This window comes from Bactrocera neohumeralis, unplaced genomic scaffold (genome assembly GCF_024586455.1).
Source record: "Bactrocera neohumeralis isolate Rockhampton unplaced genomic scaffold, APGP_CSIRO_Bneo_wtdbg2-racon-allhic-juicebox.fasta_v2 cluster11, whole genome shotgun sequence".
Taxonomy (NCBI): domain Eukaryota; kingdom Metazoa; phylum Arthropoda; class Insecta; order Diptera; family Tephritidae; genus Bactrocera; species Bactrocera neohumeralis.
Window position 1 is genome coordinate 18133143 of NW_026089624.1, and position 21171 is coordinate 18154313.

At 37.3% G+C, this 21171-nt stretch overlaps 1 protein-coding gene across 2 annotated transcripts in view; it reads left to right on the forward strand.

The window, feature by feature from the left end:
- Nucleotides 1-21171, forward strand: part of LOC126766086 (uncharacterized) — a 271698-nt gene that overhangs the window by 231506 nt on the left and 19021 nt on the right. The window contains exon 1 of one of the 2 annotated variants that reach the window (XM_050483812.1): nucleotides 15202-15288. The exons of the other annotated variant lie outside the window; for it this stretch is intronic. The gene's annotated coding sequence lies outside the window, so the exon portion shown is untranslated. Of the gene's footprint in view, nucleotides 1-15201; nucleotides 15289-21171 lie in introns of those variants that run through there. 2 annotated transcript variants of the gene reach the window in all.

A 21171-nucleotide genomic window follows, 5' to 3' on the forward strand; every position in this document is an offset into this window, starting at 1 on the left:
TTTCTTTTATATTTGGAGATTTGCTAACCCGAGTCTTGCAATCTGGAATATACATACTATACATGAATGCATATGCGTATATATTACATCAAAAACAAGTTCTTGTCTTCTATATTTCCGGGTTTGGTAACTCTAGTATTGCAATCTGGCAACTCAGAACTTTATCGTAGAGTTTGACAGTTTTGTTATTATACGTACTCAAGTTCGAGACGTTCGCGGGTACGGTCAACAGTAAAGTGTGCCCTTCAATTTCTTGTAATATGCGTGAAATCCCGGCTGGGGAAATTCGCAAGCAGATTCACCGGAGGACCTTACCATCGTTGGCACCACGCGGTATATCGGTTTACTCGAAATTTCTACAAAAATAGTTGAAAACATAAGTGATTTATCATATAATTTTGGATATTTAAAACAATAACAAAAAATAATACCAAATAAAAACACTCAATTAATTTTCGCGCAAAAATTCTCCTCCGAACATCTTAAGAGGGTATCAGCTGTTTCTGTCGCACGGCTAACCAGCTGTCTACGCAGAGTTGTAGGTGGCCAGGGACACTACATTATCTGCACGTGCAGTCGGTAAAGCTGTTGGTAGGGCAGTTTCTTTTACTTAACGTAACCACGATTAAATAAGATCGTGATGGACACACAAACTCCGCCTCCCGGTGGTTGTACACAATGTAACCAAATAGGTATGTTGCTCGAACGCATTAAAAAAAAATAGAAACGTTGAATAATGAATTGAAAAACGAAAATGCGGCACTTAAACTTCAAAATGAAGACTTAAAGCAATCGCTAACCAAATATGGAAATAAAACGTCTTCTTCTCCATCAAAATCGACATTTGCAGCCGAAACAGACGAAGAAGAGCTTGAAAAAGAAACAAATTGGCTATTAAAAAAGAAAAAAAGTAGGGAAAGTAAGAAACGCAAAGCAGATTCTTCACCGGATGTAACATTGAAGTCTCCGATTCCGAATGGAACAGCAGAAGATAAAACAGATACAAAAGTAAGCCATCGCCGTCCGCCAATTATAATATCGGAAAATTTTAACCAACCCTTGATGCGTTCCTTGATTAACGCAGATGTAAAAAAAATCTTACACACTCAAGCTCACTTGCCCAAGTTCTTGTAAAGTAAATCTTTCAGATAGTTCCAACTACAGAATACTTACAAGAAAATTAAACGACTCGAAAATTCCTTGGTACTCGTACGAAGACAAACAATCGCGTGATATACGCGTAGTGGTAAAAGACCTTCATCACTCATGTGAGCCTGAAAGTATTATCACAGACCTTCAAAAGCAAGGGTTTAAAGTCACGAAAGTCTTAAACAAACTTCAATATAAAACAAAAAACCCGTTAAATATCTTTATTGTATGTTTTGAACCTACAGAGAACATTAAGAAAATTTACGAAATCAAATATATTCTAAATTCTGTCTTTAAACTCGAGCCCATCAAGCTATCGAATCTTGTGCCGCAGTGTAAATCCTGTCAGGCGTTCGGTCACACTAGAAACTATTGTTGTAAGCCACCGCGGTGTGTAAAGTGCGCCGGAAATCATTCAACACTAAGCTGTACAAAACCTGCCGAACTACCGCCAAAATGCTGTAACTGTAGTCAAAATCACCCTGCCAACTATAGGGGATGTGAAGTGGCAAAGCAACTTCAAAAAATTAAAAACGCGACTGTGAAAAATAAAGAGCATAAATATGAACCAAAACGCTTAAGCACAATCACTTCCACTGCTCCTCAGAATTAAGACACTAATGTAAATCATCAATCTGGAAAGCCCTCATTTGCCAGCATAACTAAAGGTGCTAATAAAGCTCAACAACATCTGTCTGAAAATCATACAAATACGAATGCCACTGGTGATATTACTGGCAATTTTTCGTTAATTCTCAACAAGCTTAATAAGCTAGAAGAGAAAAATAGACTTACCCACGAACGTCTTACTAAACTAGAGAGACAGCACAGTGAAAATAAGGCGCAAAAATGAAGCCGATGAAAATTATGACCTGGAATGCAAATGGCCTGCTCAAACGTAGTAAAGAATTAGAAACATGTTGAAAAAATTGATATTTGTCTTATATCAGAAACTCATTTCACAAATGAAACTTTTGTTAGATTCAAAAACTACAAGACGTATTGCTCGAACCACCCAAATAACAATGCGAGAGGGGGAGTGCCATAATTATCAGAGATAATATTTCCCACTACGAAGAAATTAATATAAGTGTCCCAGAATTCCAAACTACGACCATATCGGTTGTATTTAGTTTCGGAAAAATAAGCATTACCGCAATATATAGCCCACCTAGACACAATATTAAAATGGACTTGTACACAGAACTTATATTAAAACACCATGGGAAATTCATAATGGGTGGTGATTTTAACGCAAAACACTCACAATGGGGTTCAAGAGTTACGACACCGAAGGGGAGAGAGCTATTTAAAGCTGTTACGGCTACTGGATGCGACTTCATGTCTACTGGCAAGCCGACTTACTGGCCTTCCGACACAAGGAAATTACCTGACCTGATCGATTTTTTCATCACTCGACAAATATCCAAGACATTTATTACTATTAAAAATGGATTGGACTTAAATTCGGACCACTCGCCAGTATATCTAATCCTAAATGGCCAAATAAAAGAAATCGACATACCGCCTTATCTTTCTAATAGACATACGGATTGGGAGTATCTCAAAGTGATGCTCGACAAAAATATTGATTTTGAAGCAAATATAACAACTCAAGATATCTTAGAAGATAAAGTTCATACATTTACGAAAGCTATTCAGGAATCGGCTTGGAAAAGTACTCCTGTTCCTAAACAAAAAAACTTTTATATTAAATATCCATCGGACATTTTAGATCTCATAAAGAAAAAGAGAAAACTACGCAAAAAATGGCAAATCACGGGATTTTCCCAATATAAGACAGAACTGAACAATTTAACCAAGCTTCTCAGTACTAAAATGAAGTTATTCACGAATCAAAATATTTCTAATTATATTGAGAAACTAACGCTAAACAAACAATCCGATTATTCCCTTAGGAAAGCAGTAAAAAATGCTAGGAAACCAATATTGTCAAATGCACCGCTCAGAAAGCCAAACGGATCCTGGGCCAAAAGCGACGAAGAAAAAGCGGAAGTTTTTTCAGAGAAACTCGCTAAAACGTTTAGTCCTATTCTGTTCCATGGAACTTTACCTCAGATGGAAGGATCGCAATGCGTAGAAGAAATCCAACCAGCAACAATTAAAGAAGTGAAAAATATAGTTAAAAGTAGATTTAAACCAAGAAAAGCGCCCGGTTTCGACTTGGTGACAGCTGAGGTACTGAAAAATCTAACGCGGAAAGCATTAGAAAAACTTACATCGATAATAAACGCTTGCTTAAATCTCAGATACATTCCATTGTCATGGAAGGTATCTGAAATCATTATGGTACAAAAACCCGGGAAAAGCGCACAGGAAGCATCATCATATCGTCCAATCTCACTGTTGCCTATTTTGTCCAAATTACTTGAAGTTATAATTATAAAAAGACTTCAGAACATAATTGAAGAAAAGGACCTTATACCAATTCATCAGTTTGGATTTAGATCGCAACATTCTACAATCGATCAAGTTCATCGAATAACAGATATAATTGAGGATGAGATGGAAAAAAAGCAAATTTGCACAGCTGTTTTTCTTGATGTATCTCAGGCGTTTGACAGAGTATGGCACCATGGCTTACTTCATAAATTAAGACTTATCTTCCCACAGCATCTAATTGAGCTACTTGCCTCTTACCTCTTATATATTGGGAATGAAGTAATTCCGTACTCCACCTCGGCGAAATATCTTGGTTTGACGCTGGATGCAAAGTTAAAGTGGAAGGAACATATCCAAAGAAAAGTTGCAGAACTAAAACTAAAATACAACAAAATAAATTGGTTAATCGGCAAGAAATCACCTCTAACAACCTCAAATAAAATTTTAGTCTACAATCAAACGTTAAAGCCCATTTGGACATACGGAATTCAGCTATGGGGATGCGCTGCACCGTTATACATCGAAATGGTGCAAAGGATTCCAAAATAAAGTCCTGCGAAAAATTGTAAATGCCCCGTGGTACATACGGAACTCAGATCTACATCGTGATCTTCACATAAAAATGGTTCGGGAAGTCATTCGCGAAACGGCATCGAAACATGCCACAAGGTTGCAAAACCACGTAAACGCTGAAGACCGATAACTAGGAGAGGCTAGAAATAGCAGGCGCAGATTGAAAAGAACAAAGTTCCATGACCTTCTAAGCAAATAACAGATATTATAATATTTAGTTTTAATACAAAGTTTATTTTTGAAAAAGGTTCTTAATAGAGCTTTTATTGTTTTTCCGTATATGTTATGAAAAATATTGCTTGTTAGTACATTTGTCACTAGTTGCAATTCGAATGAAATGTAAAACCATATTTTGTTACGTTTCAATAAAACACAAAAAAAAAAAAAATACGTACTCCGAACGATATTTGTGTTGTTTACATTTACTTAAAATATTTAAAATAATCGTAAACATTTTGGCGTAATTATTTTTACAACTTTCGGCGTGGGTTATCTCAGCTACAGAGCATTGATGAACTTAATTTAGGTTTTGGTGATGAAGCGCCATGAAGGACCAGTGCTTATCGATGATATGGTGAATTTAATTGATGTATTGGATCACTCCCTCTCGGCGAACAAAAACCAAACTCTATAAGTCACTCATAATTCCCGTCCTGCTATATGATGCAGGAGTTTGGACAATGACAACAACCGATGAGTCGGCGTTGCGAGTTTTCGAGAGAAAAGTTCTGCGAAAGATTTATGGTCCTTTGCACGTTGGCCACGGCGAATAACGCATTCGATGGAACGATGAGCTGTATGCCAATAAAGAAGAAGATTAGATCACTCCAATACAAATTTGGGAAAGGTCGTCCAAAATTAGTACTTGTTCCGGAAACTATTGATTTTGTATATACAGACGGACATACCTAAATCGATTCATCTCGTCACGCTGATCGGAAGAAGGAAAGATGTGTCACAATTCGAACAAGAATTTAAAACCAAAATAACCAAAATACTATGCTGTCTTTCAACATTGGTATTTTGCATATTGAATTGTTCTCTACTTGTTATAACCATTGAAAATAGTTTGGAGCTTATATTGTCTAAATTATAGGAATAGGTACTGTCTACCATGATGGGCTCCTCTTAAGATGAAATTATTTGTAATGGCATTGATGTTATCACTTTTTGTAACTTTGAGAACGTCGGCAAGTTTTTCATCCGAATTATTGTTTTGGCTGAATCCCTTGTTGCATCAGTGATAGGTCTGTTAATCCGCTAAGGATTTTGCTGTCAGTTCTTGTAGTGTGAACTTGTCTGGGCTAAATGAACATTGGTAGGTAAGTGAGAGGTTGCTCCTTCGTGCCTAGTTGTTTTGATGATGTTTTCCAAAAGTTCGTTTTCTGATTGTGATAGAGCTGGGCACTGACTTTGTTTACTACGCTGGAGTTTATCTTCGACGACGACGGGGCTAGTAGTGCCGCCTGGCTAGCCTTCTGTGTAAATGGTTGTCGTCTGTATCCTTCCGCAGTTGTAAAATAGAACTTCACAGGACTTGTTCGTGTTATGCTTTAAAAATTCTGTTCATATGCATCGATTCGATCGAGTGTACTTTTTATTAATACTCTTAAGACTAACTTACTATACGGTTCTTTCTTCTATTTCTACTAACTAGTATCTTTCCTTGTTACTAGTTGACAGTTTGTTAAGATATTATTATATTTGTTTAGGTTTGTTTACATATATATTGTTGGCTTAGATAAATTACCTTTGTTCTAAGATAAGGTTAATGGGGTATTCAAACTCAAGATTGTTTTGATGCATTTTCTTTAACGTTATTTTGATACATTCTGTTTATATCATAACCCAACGTACGAGCGGCTGGTCAATTGTCTCCGAGCACCTGGAGAGTCAGGACAAACATTTTCGTGCGACGTGTTTGAAGCCGAAAATGCAGCGTTCGTTAGAGCAAGGGTACGCGATTAAGTTCTGTTTGAAACTCGGTAAATCTGCGACAGAGACATTTGATTTGATCAAACAGGCTTAACCAGATGTTGCTTTAGAAGTGGTGTTTCGGTGGCATCAGGCCTTTTTGGAGTGCCGAGCATCTGATCGCATTGTCTTTTTTGACATAAAAATCATTCATGGTGGGCGAATTTGTTCCTCCTGGACAAACCGTCAACGCCAAGTTTTACGTGGAAGTCTTCAAGAAACTGAAACGAAGGGTCAATCGGCTCCGACAAGACAACGCAGCTGATTGGAAGTTGCACTACTACAACGCCCCTGCTCACACTGCCTTTCTAGTGAATAGATACCTAACCAAGGCCGGCATCCCAACGCTTCCGCAGCCGCCCTACAGTCCAGATGTGGTCTCCGGACTTTTTTGTTTCCTTGCCTGAAAAGGCCGATGAAAGGGGATCCAAGCAGCATGCACCTTGGCTTTCAAGGCTATTCCGGAGAATGCCTTCAGTGATGCCTTCAATGCTTGGAAATCGCGCTAGTAGCGCTACATCGACGCAGAAGGCGCCTTAAAAGTTTTTAAAGAGTTAAAACGATTGGTTCAATCAATTTTTTTAAATCGACTCCGTCCTTTTACTTTCCGGACAAACTCTGTATACACACTTAGTGAAACACTTATTTCAGCTTTTAATAGTACTACCCTTTAAGCCGATATTAAAAAAGAAAAAAAGTTGGTTAAACTTTAAAATCTAAGAACGGAACTGCAAGATTTTAAATGTATAAAACATTGTTAATACTTTTCTTCTTTACTGGCGAACAAACCAGCGTTTCTTCTTTTCGCAATGTGGCGCCAATTGGCGATTCCAAGCGAAGCTAGGTCCTTCTCATACTGATCTTTCCAACGGAGTGGAGGTCTTCCTCTTCCTCTGCTTCCCCCCGGCGGGTATTGCGTCGAATACTTTCAGAGCTGGAGTGTTTTCGTCCATTCTTCTGCACCATATAGCAGGACGAAAATAATGAGTTATAGAGTTTGGTTTTTGTTCGTCGAGAGAGGACTTCACTTCTCTATTGCCTACTTAGTCCGATATAGTACCTGTTGACAAGAGTTATTCTGCGATGGATTTCGAGACTAACTTTGTTGTTGCTGTTAATACTGGTTCCAAGATAGACAAAATTATCTACGGCTTCGTAGTTATGACTGCCATCAATGAAGTGGGAGCCTATTCGCGAGTGCGACCACTGTTTGTTTGATGAAAGAAGATATTTCGTCTTGCTCTCGTTCACCATCAGACCCATTTGCTTCATTGCCTTATCCATTCTGGAGAAAGCAGAACTAACGGCGCGGTTGTTGAGGTGTATGCCAGCAGCTGTAGTAGATTAAAGAAGTCGCATACCTCGTTAGATATCGAACGGCTTGGAGAGGTCCTTCCTTATCCTGATGGAGCTTTTGGTATGGCTCAATATCAGTTACCACAGCATTAGTTTTGCGGGAATACCAAATTGAGACATCGCGGCATAAAGCCAGCTCTTTTTCGTGCTGTCAAAAACAGCTTTGAAATCGATGAAGAGGTTATGCGTGTTGATTCTCTTTTCATATGCCTTTTCCAAGATTTGGCGCATGATCATTATGGTCGGTTGTTGATTTTCCAGGTCTAAAGCCACACTGTTAAGGTCCAATTAGTTTGTTGACGTAAGGAGCTTGAAATGCCTTCCACAGTTCCCTTATACCGAGTTGTTGACGAGTACTTTCAGAGAGCTGGAGTACAAGCCGAATAGAAAATCGATCGGCTGTCTGTTGCGATTGCAGTTTCTCGATGTTGAAAGTTCCTTGTGTTTGTTGACGTGAAGTTTATTATGCTCAGAGACGGGTGCGTATCTTGGCTGTAACAAGATAATGGTTCCAGTCCATGTTAGGACCTCGGAGCGTACGCACGTCTAAAACACTGGTGGCGTGTCTACCGTCTATCACAACATGATCTATATGGTTGGTGGCACTTCGATCCGGAAACAACCAGGTAGCTTGATGAATTTTCTTATTCTGGAATCTAGTACTACAGATAACCATAGCCCGGTCCCGACGAAGTCGATCAGCCCGTTTAGGGATGTTTCATCATGGAGGCTGAATTTACTAACTATTACGCCAAAGATACCTTCGTTGCCCACCCTGGCGTTGAAGTCGTCAAGCACAATTTTGACATGATGACATCTTTGGTCACATCGTCCTTCTCTTCCGTCGGGGCGTGGGCGCAAATCAGCGATGTGCTGAAGAACTTCGCTTTGATGCGTATGTTGGGCATACGTTCATCCACCGGGGTGAATGCCAAGATACGGCGACGAAGTCTCTCTCCCACCACGAATCCTACACCGAATTTGCGCGTCTTTATATGAAAACTGTAGTAAATGGCACAAGGACCTTCTCGTCTCAATCCTTGTCCCGTCCATCGCACTTCTTGGACGACGGTGATGTCAGCCTTTATTTTTACGAGGGCATCAACTAGCTGAGTAGTGTCAACTTTCCAATTAAAGGACCGGAGATTGCAGGTGCATGCCATCAAATCATAATCCTTAATGCGTTTGCCATGGTTGTCATCAAAAGAGGGGTCCCTCGTCCGAGGCTGTTGGTTGGTTTTCATTGGGGCGGTTTTTACGTGGCGAGTCTCAAACCCAGCTCACAACCCTGTGGAGTAGATGTTTCGCCTTCTCACTTTAGCTCGCCTCCAAACGGATGTTCTTAGGATACTTGGTCTAAGACCGGAAATCGTGAGCTGTTTGAGCCATATGAGAATAAATGAATCGTTTCTGCCCACTCACGAGTGAATGGCTGTCAGAGAACTTTCCTCACTTTCGTGAACTTCTACACATGACTCCATCCTCTGTTGTTAATACAACATTCTTAATTTTTCTCTTAACTGTATTTAAGCTTTTTTTCCATCTGACCACGGGTTTGGAAGAAGCTAAGTACATCCAAAAAAAAAGAGTTAAGTTAAGCTAAGTTTGGATGTACTTAGCTTTTTCCAAACCCGTGGTCAGATGGTAAAACCGAACATTTTATACTCTGGCAATTTTCAAATCATAGGCGGTGAAATTCTTTCACCAAATTTCATACATGCGAGAAAAACTTAGGCAAATAAGCTAAATTTAATATATTCGCTTTATGCAACCAGTGAAATGGAAATTATTATTATTAGGAATAAGAGTATAGATCATGGTCTTGACCAATTTAATTCATATTCAGGGCTTAACAACATTATGTTTCTGAAAACATAGAAATATCACATATATGTTATTGACCAACATAAATGCCATTACGGACAAATAATTTTGGAATAAACTCAAGGGGATGCTTGAAAATCCTTATATAAGGAATATGTGGGCTAAAGGAATAATAGAACCTGAAACTATCTATTGTAAAGTGAAAAATTATAAAATTTATACTGTGATATATGGAGAGTAGGCGACGGTGTAGCTCGATTTCACAATATCACATTAAAATACAAATCATATCAAGTGCAAAATTAGGTTAGAATCGGTTAAGGACCTTTTTAGATATATCATTTCACACAAAGATGGGAGTGACCTGCCATTGTCTAATTTTAACATCGGCTCCCTTGAAGCGCTTCCGTATTATTTTTGGCGTAAAATTATCTGTCTCTGATGCATTTACCTAATGAATTATTGCACTTTTAATAGTTTTCAACGTAACCGATATAGGGAGTGGGCTGATAACCACGCTGATAACCATGCCCACTCCCTGATTTATATATTTTCACAGTAAGTAATACGAGTATTTGGAAAGACTTTCCTTTAACAAGTTTGGTTGAAATACACTTATGGCTACGCAAAACATTCTACTAAAAATTTTCAAGTGTTGTGCATATTTGACAACATAAAGTGGTTGTTCTTTTTGCGGTATAGAAATTTTTTATTTAGAAATAAGTTAATGACATGTTATTTATCAAAAATATGAAAAATTAAAAACAAAACACATTCAACAATAGATAAAATCATTTTAAAGTTAGTGAGCGTTACAAAATGAGCTCGAAATGTAAGAGACTGACATGCGATGAAAAAATGATATTTTTTATTATTTAATTTAATTTCATTTACACTTTATTTGAAATTAGCATTTTTTTTTTATTTTTTTTTTTTTTAATTGAAACACGAAGTTTAGTAGGTGTATCCAGCTGAGATAATAAGACCCCCAACTCTCCTGTCACTGGAAATGTGAGAACCGCTCACCTACTGTAATTTGCCAGTTGACTGGATTGGGTAGGTTTTACGTTTTGCAATTGGAATGACTGGAGCGGCCAGATTGAAATTATACCAAAAATATGTACATATATGTGAACAGAGGAATTTGTTGCCGCCGTTCAAGATCGCTAATAAAAATTTAAGACAATGAAAATCAAAGAAAATTAGAAATTTAAATATATGTATATCATGAAACGTTTTGCATAGTAGAATTATATTTCAATTAAAAATGATTAAAAACATTAATTAATTGAGAACTAACAGGCTTAATTCACCTTATTAAGTATTGAAAGATCAGTTGTTTTAATATACCATAAAATCATAAAATAGGATCTAAATAGTTCCGTCATATATTAAAAGTACAATATACATATAATAGTTTGCAATCGTAATAAATGTTGGGTGTTTTAATTTAAATGCCCAAAAATTCTTATTTTGTTCGATCTGGCCAATAATGGAAAATGTTATAAAAAACGCTTATTTTGAGGCGCTCTCACACTGGAATAAGTTGGGCATCCCATTATCCCTGGTATCCAGGGATTTTCATTTACTACTCCAGCAAAATTTCTATTATGAAAATTTTCATTTGCTACAGCTCTCGCATGTGTTTGTTTTTTATTTTATTTTTTTTTTGCTATTTTCTGTCATCTATGTTTGCATATAAAAAAAGTCGTATTAGTTACAACATTTATAACTGAAGAACGGTTGAACCGATTTGGCTAACAATCGATGGAGAGGTAGCTTAGAAGCAGGGTAAGGACATAGGATACTTTTTTATCTCTTTATGTTAAAATTCAATACAACTCATAAATACAAAAATTACATTTCAAATCATAAGCATTGGCTCGAAATTCATGAAAGAATCATTTGAAAATTTAGTAATTAAAAAATAGAAAGATATATGTAAGTAAAAATTTTCATATCTAACATGCTTAGTATATGGGTTATACTGATTTTGCTTCTGAACCAGGCAGTTTTTTCAGGACGAACAAATTAATTGGGTTGCGCGAATTACTGAGAACGTGCCTGTGCCTAAGCGAATTTAAAAGATGCCGGTTAAGAAAACGTCAGTTCGCGATAATGGTTTTTGTACAATAGAATCCTTTATTACCAGAATTTCATGGCTTAGCCTAAAACTTAACCTAACATCTTAAACTAGTGGTATGTATGTGTATAAAAAAAATGAGAAAGTATATCGTCACCTGAAATGCAAAATAACGTAACAAGATTTTCCGAAATTTACAGTGGCATGAATGAAACACGAAATAAAATGGAACATGAGTGAATGAAAATTTAATATTGGTTAAAACTAGTTTATATTTGATCGGAGAACCAGAAAATGTTGAACACATGTAATATTATGTATGTAATTTGAAGTAGTGAAGCGTAATCAATAAGACACTCAATTTCGAATTTTTTGATGATACGTTATTTTGCATTTCAGGTGACGATATGTAGTTCAAATTAATCTCGAAAATTTATAGTAATTGAGTATTGTAATACATTTGTAATAGATGATGTTTTTAGTAATATAAAAATGGTAAATATTTTACATAATAAAAAAAATATTTTATAATTTATTCAGTTATTAAAAAAAAGCAGGCGTTGAAACGGAAGCAAATAAATTTTCTCAAGCTCATATAAAATTACGAAAATTCAATAATTTCTTAAAAATATATTATTGCCAAGAAATATAAATTTAATTTAATTCGTATATTGAGAATCGTTATTTGAAAGTGTATATAATATCTACGGAAACTCGTGGGGTGCCTCAAAGTTCGAATCAAAGAAACAGAAAGCTGAGTTCAGTGAATCATTGTAAAATGAATGCATCGGGAGAAAACTGGCAGAAAATTTCAAGCAAAAGTGGAAAACGTGCAAAAAATGAGTCTCCTAAACTCCATGAAAAACAAAACAAATTCTTATACAACCAAATAGATTGGACTTCCTAAGTGATAATGACGATACTGTGTTAAACGATGATGAGAACGAAAGAGAAGTGTTCAATGCTACAAAGCCACCGCCGTTAATCATACCTGGGGTTCATAACATAAGCGAAATGATAAACTCTATTTCAAGAATAATTGCCAAAAAAGATTTTAGATATAAATCGCTAAGTGATGGACAAATTAGAGTTATGAAAAATTATATTGATTCATATAGAAAAGTGTTAAAACATTTAGATAGTGTTAAGGTGTGTTTTCACACATATCAACCCAAACAGGAGCGATCATATAGAGTAGTGATAAAAGGTATTCACTTTTTCACTGCTTTGGAGGAAATAATTAATAACATTTCTGCATTAGTTCATAAAGTAAGAAATGTTTCTAATGTTAAAAGTAGCATCACTAAGCAACCACTATCAATATTCTTTGTTGATATGGAGCCCAGCGCCAACAATAAAGAAATTTATGAGCTTAAGCACTTAAATAATGCTATTATTAAGGTAGAGGCTCCTGGTCAAACTAATGACATTGTTCAATGCTATCGATGTCAGGAATTTGGGCATACTAAATCGTATTGCAAAAAACAGTATAAATGTGTAAAATGTAATTTAATGCATCCAACCGCTCAATGCACTAAACCCAAAGACACATTACCCACATGTGTCCACTGCATGCAAAACCATACAGCGAATTATAAAGGCTGCGCTGTATACCAACAACTTGTACAAAAAAAAAACCGGTTTATGCAAATAATAGAAGAGAGGAAAAATATATGGACCAACAAAACTTCCCTAGCTTAAGTAATGGGTTACCTAAATTAAACTCCACTAACAATGAGGCAAGTGACAATACTAAGCAGACTTATTCTAATGTACTAAAAAGTAATTCAAAAAATGAACAAAATGCGATGATAAAAATTGAACAGCTGCTAGAAAAACAAATAGAATTAACAAACACTCTACTTAACATGATGTCTCTACTTCTTAACAAGCTATGCAAGTGAACTTAAGATTAGCAATATGGAATGCCAATGGCATATCCCTTCTTACTCAAGAAGTTGAAATATTTTTAAATCTAAATTTTATTGACATTTTGTTAGTGTCAGAAACACACTTCACAAATAAAACATTCTTACAAATAAAAAATTATGATATAGTCGCCTCTAATCATCCAAGTAACAGGGCTCATGCTGGCTGTGCAATCTTAATTAAGTCTTGTATCAAATATGGCGCACTTGAACCAATTCAAACCCCATCTATACAAGCTGCCGGAATAAAAATTAAATCTAACAATAATGTTTTACACATTTATGCTTTGTACTCATCACCAAGGCATAGTATAACAACCACGGAATATCACAGCTCACTCGGTCAAAGATTTTTTGTAGGAGGTAATTACAAAGCTAAGCATCGCTGGTGGGGCTCACGTACTACAAATCCAAAGGGTAGAGCTTTATAAATGTATTATAAAGAATAATTTACGAACTCTGTCAAGCGATGAGCCTACATACTGGCCGAGTGATCCATTAAAAATTCTTGACCTTCTAGATTTTGTTGCATACAAAGGTATTCCAACTCAACTGTTAGATGCTGTTAGCTCTGATGAACTAAGCTCTGATCACTCGCCTATCATAGTGAGTTACAACACTTCAGTTAATGTTAAGCAAAGAAAATATTTTGCTTTAAGCAATAAAAGTGAAATTAGAGTTTTTCAAGATTGGATATCGCAAACCATAATACTTAACACTTCTATTAAATCTCAAGTTGAACTGGATGATGCAGTTGAAGGTTTTACAAACCTAATTCACGAAGCAGCTTTTGCTGCTACTTCCCAAAAAAGTAATGAATTTACATCCCATAAACTGATTCATGTCTATGCAGAGATTAGATCATTAATTCAGAGTAAAATACGTTTACGAATAAAGTGGCAAATCAGTAGAAATTCAATTGACAAAACTAATCTAAATAAAGTCACAAAAGAGCTAAAAGAAAAATTAAAAGACTTCAAAAATAAATCGATTTCTGATTATATTGAGAGTATAAATTATAGAAACAATGAAGATCATAAGATTTGAAATGCTACAAAATATCTAAAAAGACTTGAAAAAAGAAATGTAAGACGGTAATAACATTTGGTGTAGATCAGACATAAGCAAAGCAAATGCGCTCAGTAAATACCTTGAAGCTACGTTCACTGCTTTTGGTTGTAGTGGTAGCAACAATGATACTGCAATATTAGAATTTCTTGATATACCCTGTCAAGAATCTCTACCAATGAAACATATTACGCTAAAAGCAGGTAAACCTGAGAATGAAATCACTTCATATAGACCAATCAGTTTGTTATCTTTATTCTCCAAAATATTTGAAAAAATATTTTTGCGTAGAATATTGTCACTATTAAAGGAGAATAAGGTAATACCTGAATATTAATTTGGGTTTCGCCGTTATCACGGTACACCCGAACAATGTCACCGTGTAGTTAACTACATTACTGACACTTTAGAACGTAAATAATACTTTTCAGCAGCATTTTTGGACATTCAGCAAGCATTTGATAAATGTTAAAAAACATATTCTCCTCTCAGATATTTCTAATTCTTATCCTAAATTAGTTGAAATCATTATTATGAAGCATATTCCATTTTGAAATATTGTATAAAACCTACCAATCATAAACAACATTTCTTAAATCTCAATGAAAATATTTATGTTACCATACACATACACACATACATATTACGCACAAAGTTTGTTTTCTTTGTTTATTCTCTCTTGCTCTTCTAATGTAGATCATTCACAATGCGTAACCAGCTGCCAAAATTACTTGAGAAATAATGTATTTTTTTTCTTGAGCAATTACTTGAGAGCTGCGTACCAACCTTGAAACTGGAAATGTATTAATTGCTACATATGCTGACGATACTGCTCTATTGTCGTCAAGCCAGTCTCCTATTGAAGCAACTAATTTGGTGCAAGAAGAATTGAATAAGATACAAACTTGGTTAGATTGCTGGAGAATGAAGGTAAACGTGAATACGAGTAAATCAATGCATATTTTATTTACATTAAGGCGAAGCGATAGCCCTTCCTTGCTTTTAAATGACAATGCTATACCTAAAAGTAATTGAACTAAATACCTTGGCATGCACTTGGACAAGCGGTTAACATGGAAACAGCACATAAAAGCTAAAAATAAGCAATTAATTAAATTAATAAAAACCAAGCAACTGTATTGGCTACTCGGATACAAATCGCCGTTACATCTTGAAAATAAATTGCTATTATATAAAAGCATACTAAAACCTATCTGGACCTACAGTGTGCAGCTTTGGGGCACTGCTAGTAATTCAAATATTGAAATTTTACAAAGATTTCAGTCAAAAACCCTAAGACTAATTACAAACGCCCCTTGGTTTATAGCAAATAAATCCATTTATACAGATCTTAATATGCCTTTTGTTAAAGCTGAGATTAAAAGATTTAGTACAGCATATTTACACAGAATCAGTTATCATGACAATCCTTTGGCAATTATGTTATTAGATGACAGCAATGAAATTACTAGACTCAAAAGACAACATATTCTAGATCTCCCATTTAGGAATTAATAACATATATTACTACGGTATTAAATATTAGTATTCTTCGATTATTACGCGATTATAGCCGAGTTAACAACAGCGCGCCAGTCGTTTCTTCTTTTCGCTACGTGGCGCCAATTGGATATTCCAAGCGAAGCCAGGTCCTTCTCCACTTGATCCTTCCAACGGAGTGGAGGTCTTCCCCTTCCTCTGCTTCTTCCGGTGGGTACTGCGTCGAATACTTTCAGAGCTGGATTGTTTTCATCCATAAGGACAACATGACCCAGCCAGCGTAGCCACTGTCTTTTAATTCGCTGAACTATGTCGATGTCGTCGTATATCTCGTACAGCTCATCGTTCCATCGAATGCGATATTTGCCGTGGCCAATGCGCAAAGGACCATAAATCTTTCGCAGAACTTTTCTCTCGAAAACTGTTGGCAAGCGCAATCCTGCGTTGGATTTCCATGCTGAGATTGTTGGTGGTGTTAATGCTGGTTCCTAAATAGACGAAATTATCTACAACTTCAAAGTTATGACTGTCAACAGTGACGTGAGAACCAAGTCGCGAGTGCGACGAGTGTTTGTTTGATGACAGGAGATATTTCGTTTTGCCCTCGTTCACTGCCAGACCCATTTTCCGTGCTTCCTTGTCCAGCCTGGAGAAAGCAGAACTAACAGCGCGGGTGTTGAGGCCGATGATATCAATATCATCGGCATACGCCAGCAGCTGTAACTCTTATAGCAGATGGTACCTTCTCTATTTATTTCTGCAGCTCGAACTATTTTCTCCAGAAGCAGGTTGAAGAAGTCGCACGACAGGGAGTCGCCTTGTCTGAAACCTCGTTTGGTATCGAACGGCTCGGAGAGGTCCTTCCCGATCCTGACGGAGCTTTTCGTGTTGCTCAACGTCAGTTTACACAGCCGTAATAGTTTTGCGGGGATACCAAATTCTGACATCGCGGCATAAAGGCAGCTCCTTTTCGTGCTGTCGAAAGCAGCTTTGAAATCGACGAAGAGGTGGTGTGTGTCGATTCTTCTTTCACGGGTCTTTTCCAAGATTTTGCGCATGGTGAATATCTGGTCGGTTGTTGATTTTCAGGTCTGAAGCCACACTGATAAGGTCCAATCAGTTTGTTGACGTTGGGCTTTAATCTGTCACACTGTACGCTGTGATAGAACCTTATATGCGGTATTAACGAGGCTAATCCCACGGTATTTGGCGCAGATTGTGGGGTCTCCTTTTCTATGGATTGGGCATAGCACACTTAAATTCCAATCGTTGGGCATGCTTTCGTCCGACCATATTTTACAAAGAAGCTGATGCATGCTCCTTATCAGTTCTTCGCCGCCGTGTTTGAATAGCTTGGCCGGCAATACGTCGGCCCCTGCCGCTTTGTTGTTCTTGAGGCGGGCAATTGCTATTCGAACTTCTTCATGTTCGGGCAATGGAACGTCTGCTCCATCGTCATCGATTGGGGAATTGGGTTCGCCTTCTCCTGGCGTTGTGCGTTCACTGCCATTCATCAGGCTGGAGAAGTGTTCCCTCCATAATTTAAGTATGCTCTGGGCATCAGTCACTAGATCACCTTTGAGGGTTCTATAAGAGTATGCTCCGGTCTTGAAACCTTCTGTAAGCCGCTGCATTTTTTCGTAGAATTTTCGAGCATTACCCTTGTCGGCCAGCTCATCAAGCTCTTCGTACTCACGCAGTTCAGCCTCTTTCTTTTTCTTCCCCTATCTATCCCATCCGGCACGTGTTGTGGTCGATCGTAACGTTGCGAGGTAGGCAGCCTGTTTTCTCTCCGCTGCGACACGGCAGTCCTCGTCGTACCAGCTGTTCTTTTGCACTCTCCGAAAACCAATGGCTTCGGTTGCAGCTGTACGTAAGGAATTTGAAATGCCGTCCCACAGTTCTCTTATACCGAGTTGTTGACGAGTGCTCTCAGAAAGCAGGAGTGCAAGCCGAGTAGAAAATCATTCGGCTGTCTTTTGTGATTGCAGCTTCTCGACGTCGAACCTTCCTCGTGTTTGGTGGCGTGCGTTTTTTGCTGCACAGAGGCGGGTGCGAATATTGGCTGCAACAAGATAGAGGTCCGAGTCGATGTTAGGACCTCGGAGCGCACGCACATCTAAAACACTGGAGACGTGTCTTCCGTCTATCACAACATGATCAATCTGGTTGGTAGTTTTTCGATCCGGAGACAGCCAGGTAGCTTGATGAATCTTTTTATGCTGGAATCTAGTACTACAGATAACCATATTTCGGGCCCCGGCGAAGTCAATCAGCCTTAACCCATTTGGGGATGTTTCCTCGTGGAGGCTGAATTTACCGACCGTAGTGCCAAAGATACCTTCTTTGCCCACCCTGGCGTTAAAGTCGCCAATCACGATTTTGACATCGTGGCGGGGGCAGCTCTCGTAGGCGCGCTCCAAGCGCTCATAGAAGGCATCTTTGGTCACCTCGTCCCTTTCTTCCGTCGGGGCGTGGGCGCAAATCAGCGATATGTTGAAGAACCTCGCTTTGATGCGGATTGTGGCTAGACGTTCATTCATCGGAGTGAATGATAGTACTCGGCGACGGAGTCTCTTTCCCACCACGAATCCACCACCAAACTTGCACTCCTTTATATGGCCACTGTAGTAAATGTCACAAGGACTTATTCGTCTCTGTCCTTGTCCCGTCCATCGCATTTCTTGGACGGCGGTGATGTCAGCCTTTATTTTCGCGAGGACATCAACCAGCTGGGCAGCGGCACCTTCCCAATTAAGGGTCCGGACATTCCAGGTGCATGCCCTCAAATCGTAGTCCTTATTTCGTTTGCCATGGTCGTCATCAAAAGGGGGGTGTCTCATCCGAGGGTTGTTGCTTCCTTTCATTGGGTCCCAAACCCAGCGCACAACCCTATGTAGGGGATGTTTCGCCTTCTCACATTAGCTCGCCTTCGAACGGATGTTCTTAGGCTACCCAGAGGATACTTGGTCAAAGACCGGAAGTAGTGAGCTGCTTGAGCCATGTGTAAAAGAATCGTTTCTGGCCACTCCCAAGTGAATGGCGATCAGAGAACTGTCCTCACTTGCGTGAACTTCTACACATGACTCCATCCTCCAAAGTAGTAAGTTAGTTAGTTAGTAGTATTAAGTTTGTTAATATAAGCACTAGAAATAAGAACATTTGATATGAATATTGTATATTATTATTGATATCACTGTATATCAGTAATATACTTAAGTCAGATTATGATTTTGTTATCTCATTTGCTTATTATTATTATTTTTAATAGATTGCAAATAAAACATATTTAAAAAAAAAAATTATTATCCAATTCATTTTATTAATTTATTTCTTAAAATATTTGATTTTAGATTTATAAAGTCACTTGACGCAACAAATACCAAAATGATTTGCATAGCATTTTTTTGGTTGAATTATTCGATTAAGCAAAAAAGAAAAAAAACAACAAACACATGCGGAGCGGTAGCAAATGAAAATTATTATTAGCTCTGCTCTACTACCGCTCCCAATTTTTTGCTACTGCTACGTCAGAGCAGAGCACAGCACTTCATTTTTTGCTCTCGTTTCAGCTATAGTTTTTTACCTAACAAAACTCGGAGCAGAGCAGATCACATACTTTTACATGTTATGCTATGGCTCTGCTGTGGCTCCCGGCAAAGTAAGAGCGGCAGCGATAGCGAAATGAAATGCTGCGGGTGTAGCGAATTTTTTCAAACGCTGGGTACATCCCTTTAAAAACAATAAAATCACCTGCTTTTGTACAAGCACAGAAAAGCTAATTTGTGTTTTACTCAATAAACGTAATAAATTAAAAACTATAATTATAATTAGATAACATAATTAAGTTTTTCTTGTGCTTACCAAAAAAACCAAATTTAAAAAAAATCCCGGACGAACGAAAAAGACCAAAAAAAACATTTTAAGAAGATATAGTGGTAAGGTTGGCGTGGCCATGAGTGTAGATTAAACAGTTTCTGAGTTATGCTCATTAAACCTTTAGGAGGGCGGGCCACGCCCACTTTTTTAAAATAAATTTTTAATCCACAGATGCGTCTTTTGTAACAAATAACGGTACTTAATTGGGAGTTTAGTTATAGCTCCCAACTCCACTTGGGTAACAGGAAAGTACTATGTTTTTGAAGATATTTTTATTTTTACTCAAGTTAACCTTTGGGCGGATCGGCAGACAGATAGACAGTCATTCAGAATTCAACTCGTCTTGTCATCCCGAACATTTGTATAAACATATGTATATATGTAACGCTACATCTATCGCGATTATTTTAGGTGTTACAAATAACGGCTAAGCGAACGAAACTAAAAAACATGTTGCGGGAAATTGAACATTTTTATATTTGTATATTGGGGTTATTCAAGGGTACGCTCTGCTTAAAAATAGATTCCGTCTGAATTTTATTATGATATCGAACATTGACTGTTCGAAATTTTTTGTATATGAGTGCTATGGAAACTATTGGAAGGAATTAACCCGCTTTTGTCACAATTGTACACCATTACCAAATCAGTATTTATTCGGGGAGTTTTTAAATTTTTGGTTGTTTTCTAGTTGTATATGAGGAGTAAGCTTGGTTATCATCCCATTTAACATTGTCTGACAATGTTCTAGAAAAGAAATTGTTCTCAGTAATTTTGATTAAGTTTAGTGTTTTATGAGATATACACTTCAAACTTATTAAAGGCGGGGCCTTGTCCACTTATTAAACATTTTAAAGCCACAGATGCCTTCCCTACTTTAATGCCTTGTAGCAAATGATGGTTTTGTATTTTTACGTTGTTAAAACCTTTTACAGTTTTGGGCAAATAACAAAAACGACTTTCTAACATAATGTGTAACAAAGTTCAAAACTCTGTATTCGATTCCCCATTTCTCTGCTCTCTTGTAAAGAAAAGTAAATGTAAATCCAACAACTAAGTTATCGAGTTGAATTCGTACAAGAGAGTATGCGTATACCTCATTACAGTCGTATAACCGCTGTCTTTAGTGCCACCAAGTTTTTGTTTGACATACTTTAAATCAGATTTACTATTTTGAATGGTTCAAGTGACAAATAAAATTACAAATAAAGGGTTACTGTAACGTTTTCTTACGCGAAAAAAATTCTCCACTTGAAAGAATCGGAGTAAATTGTTCAGATCGGAACATTATCGCATATAGCTGTCATTCAAATTGACCAATTAAGATGAAGTTTTTCATAAAACCAAATTTCTTTATTTATTAGGTTGTTACATCAAACATCGTGGATAGAATGAACCAACAAAATGTTGTCCGTTGTATGCAAAGTGTTGGTC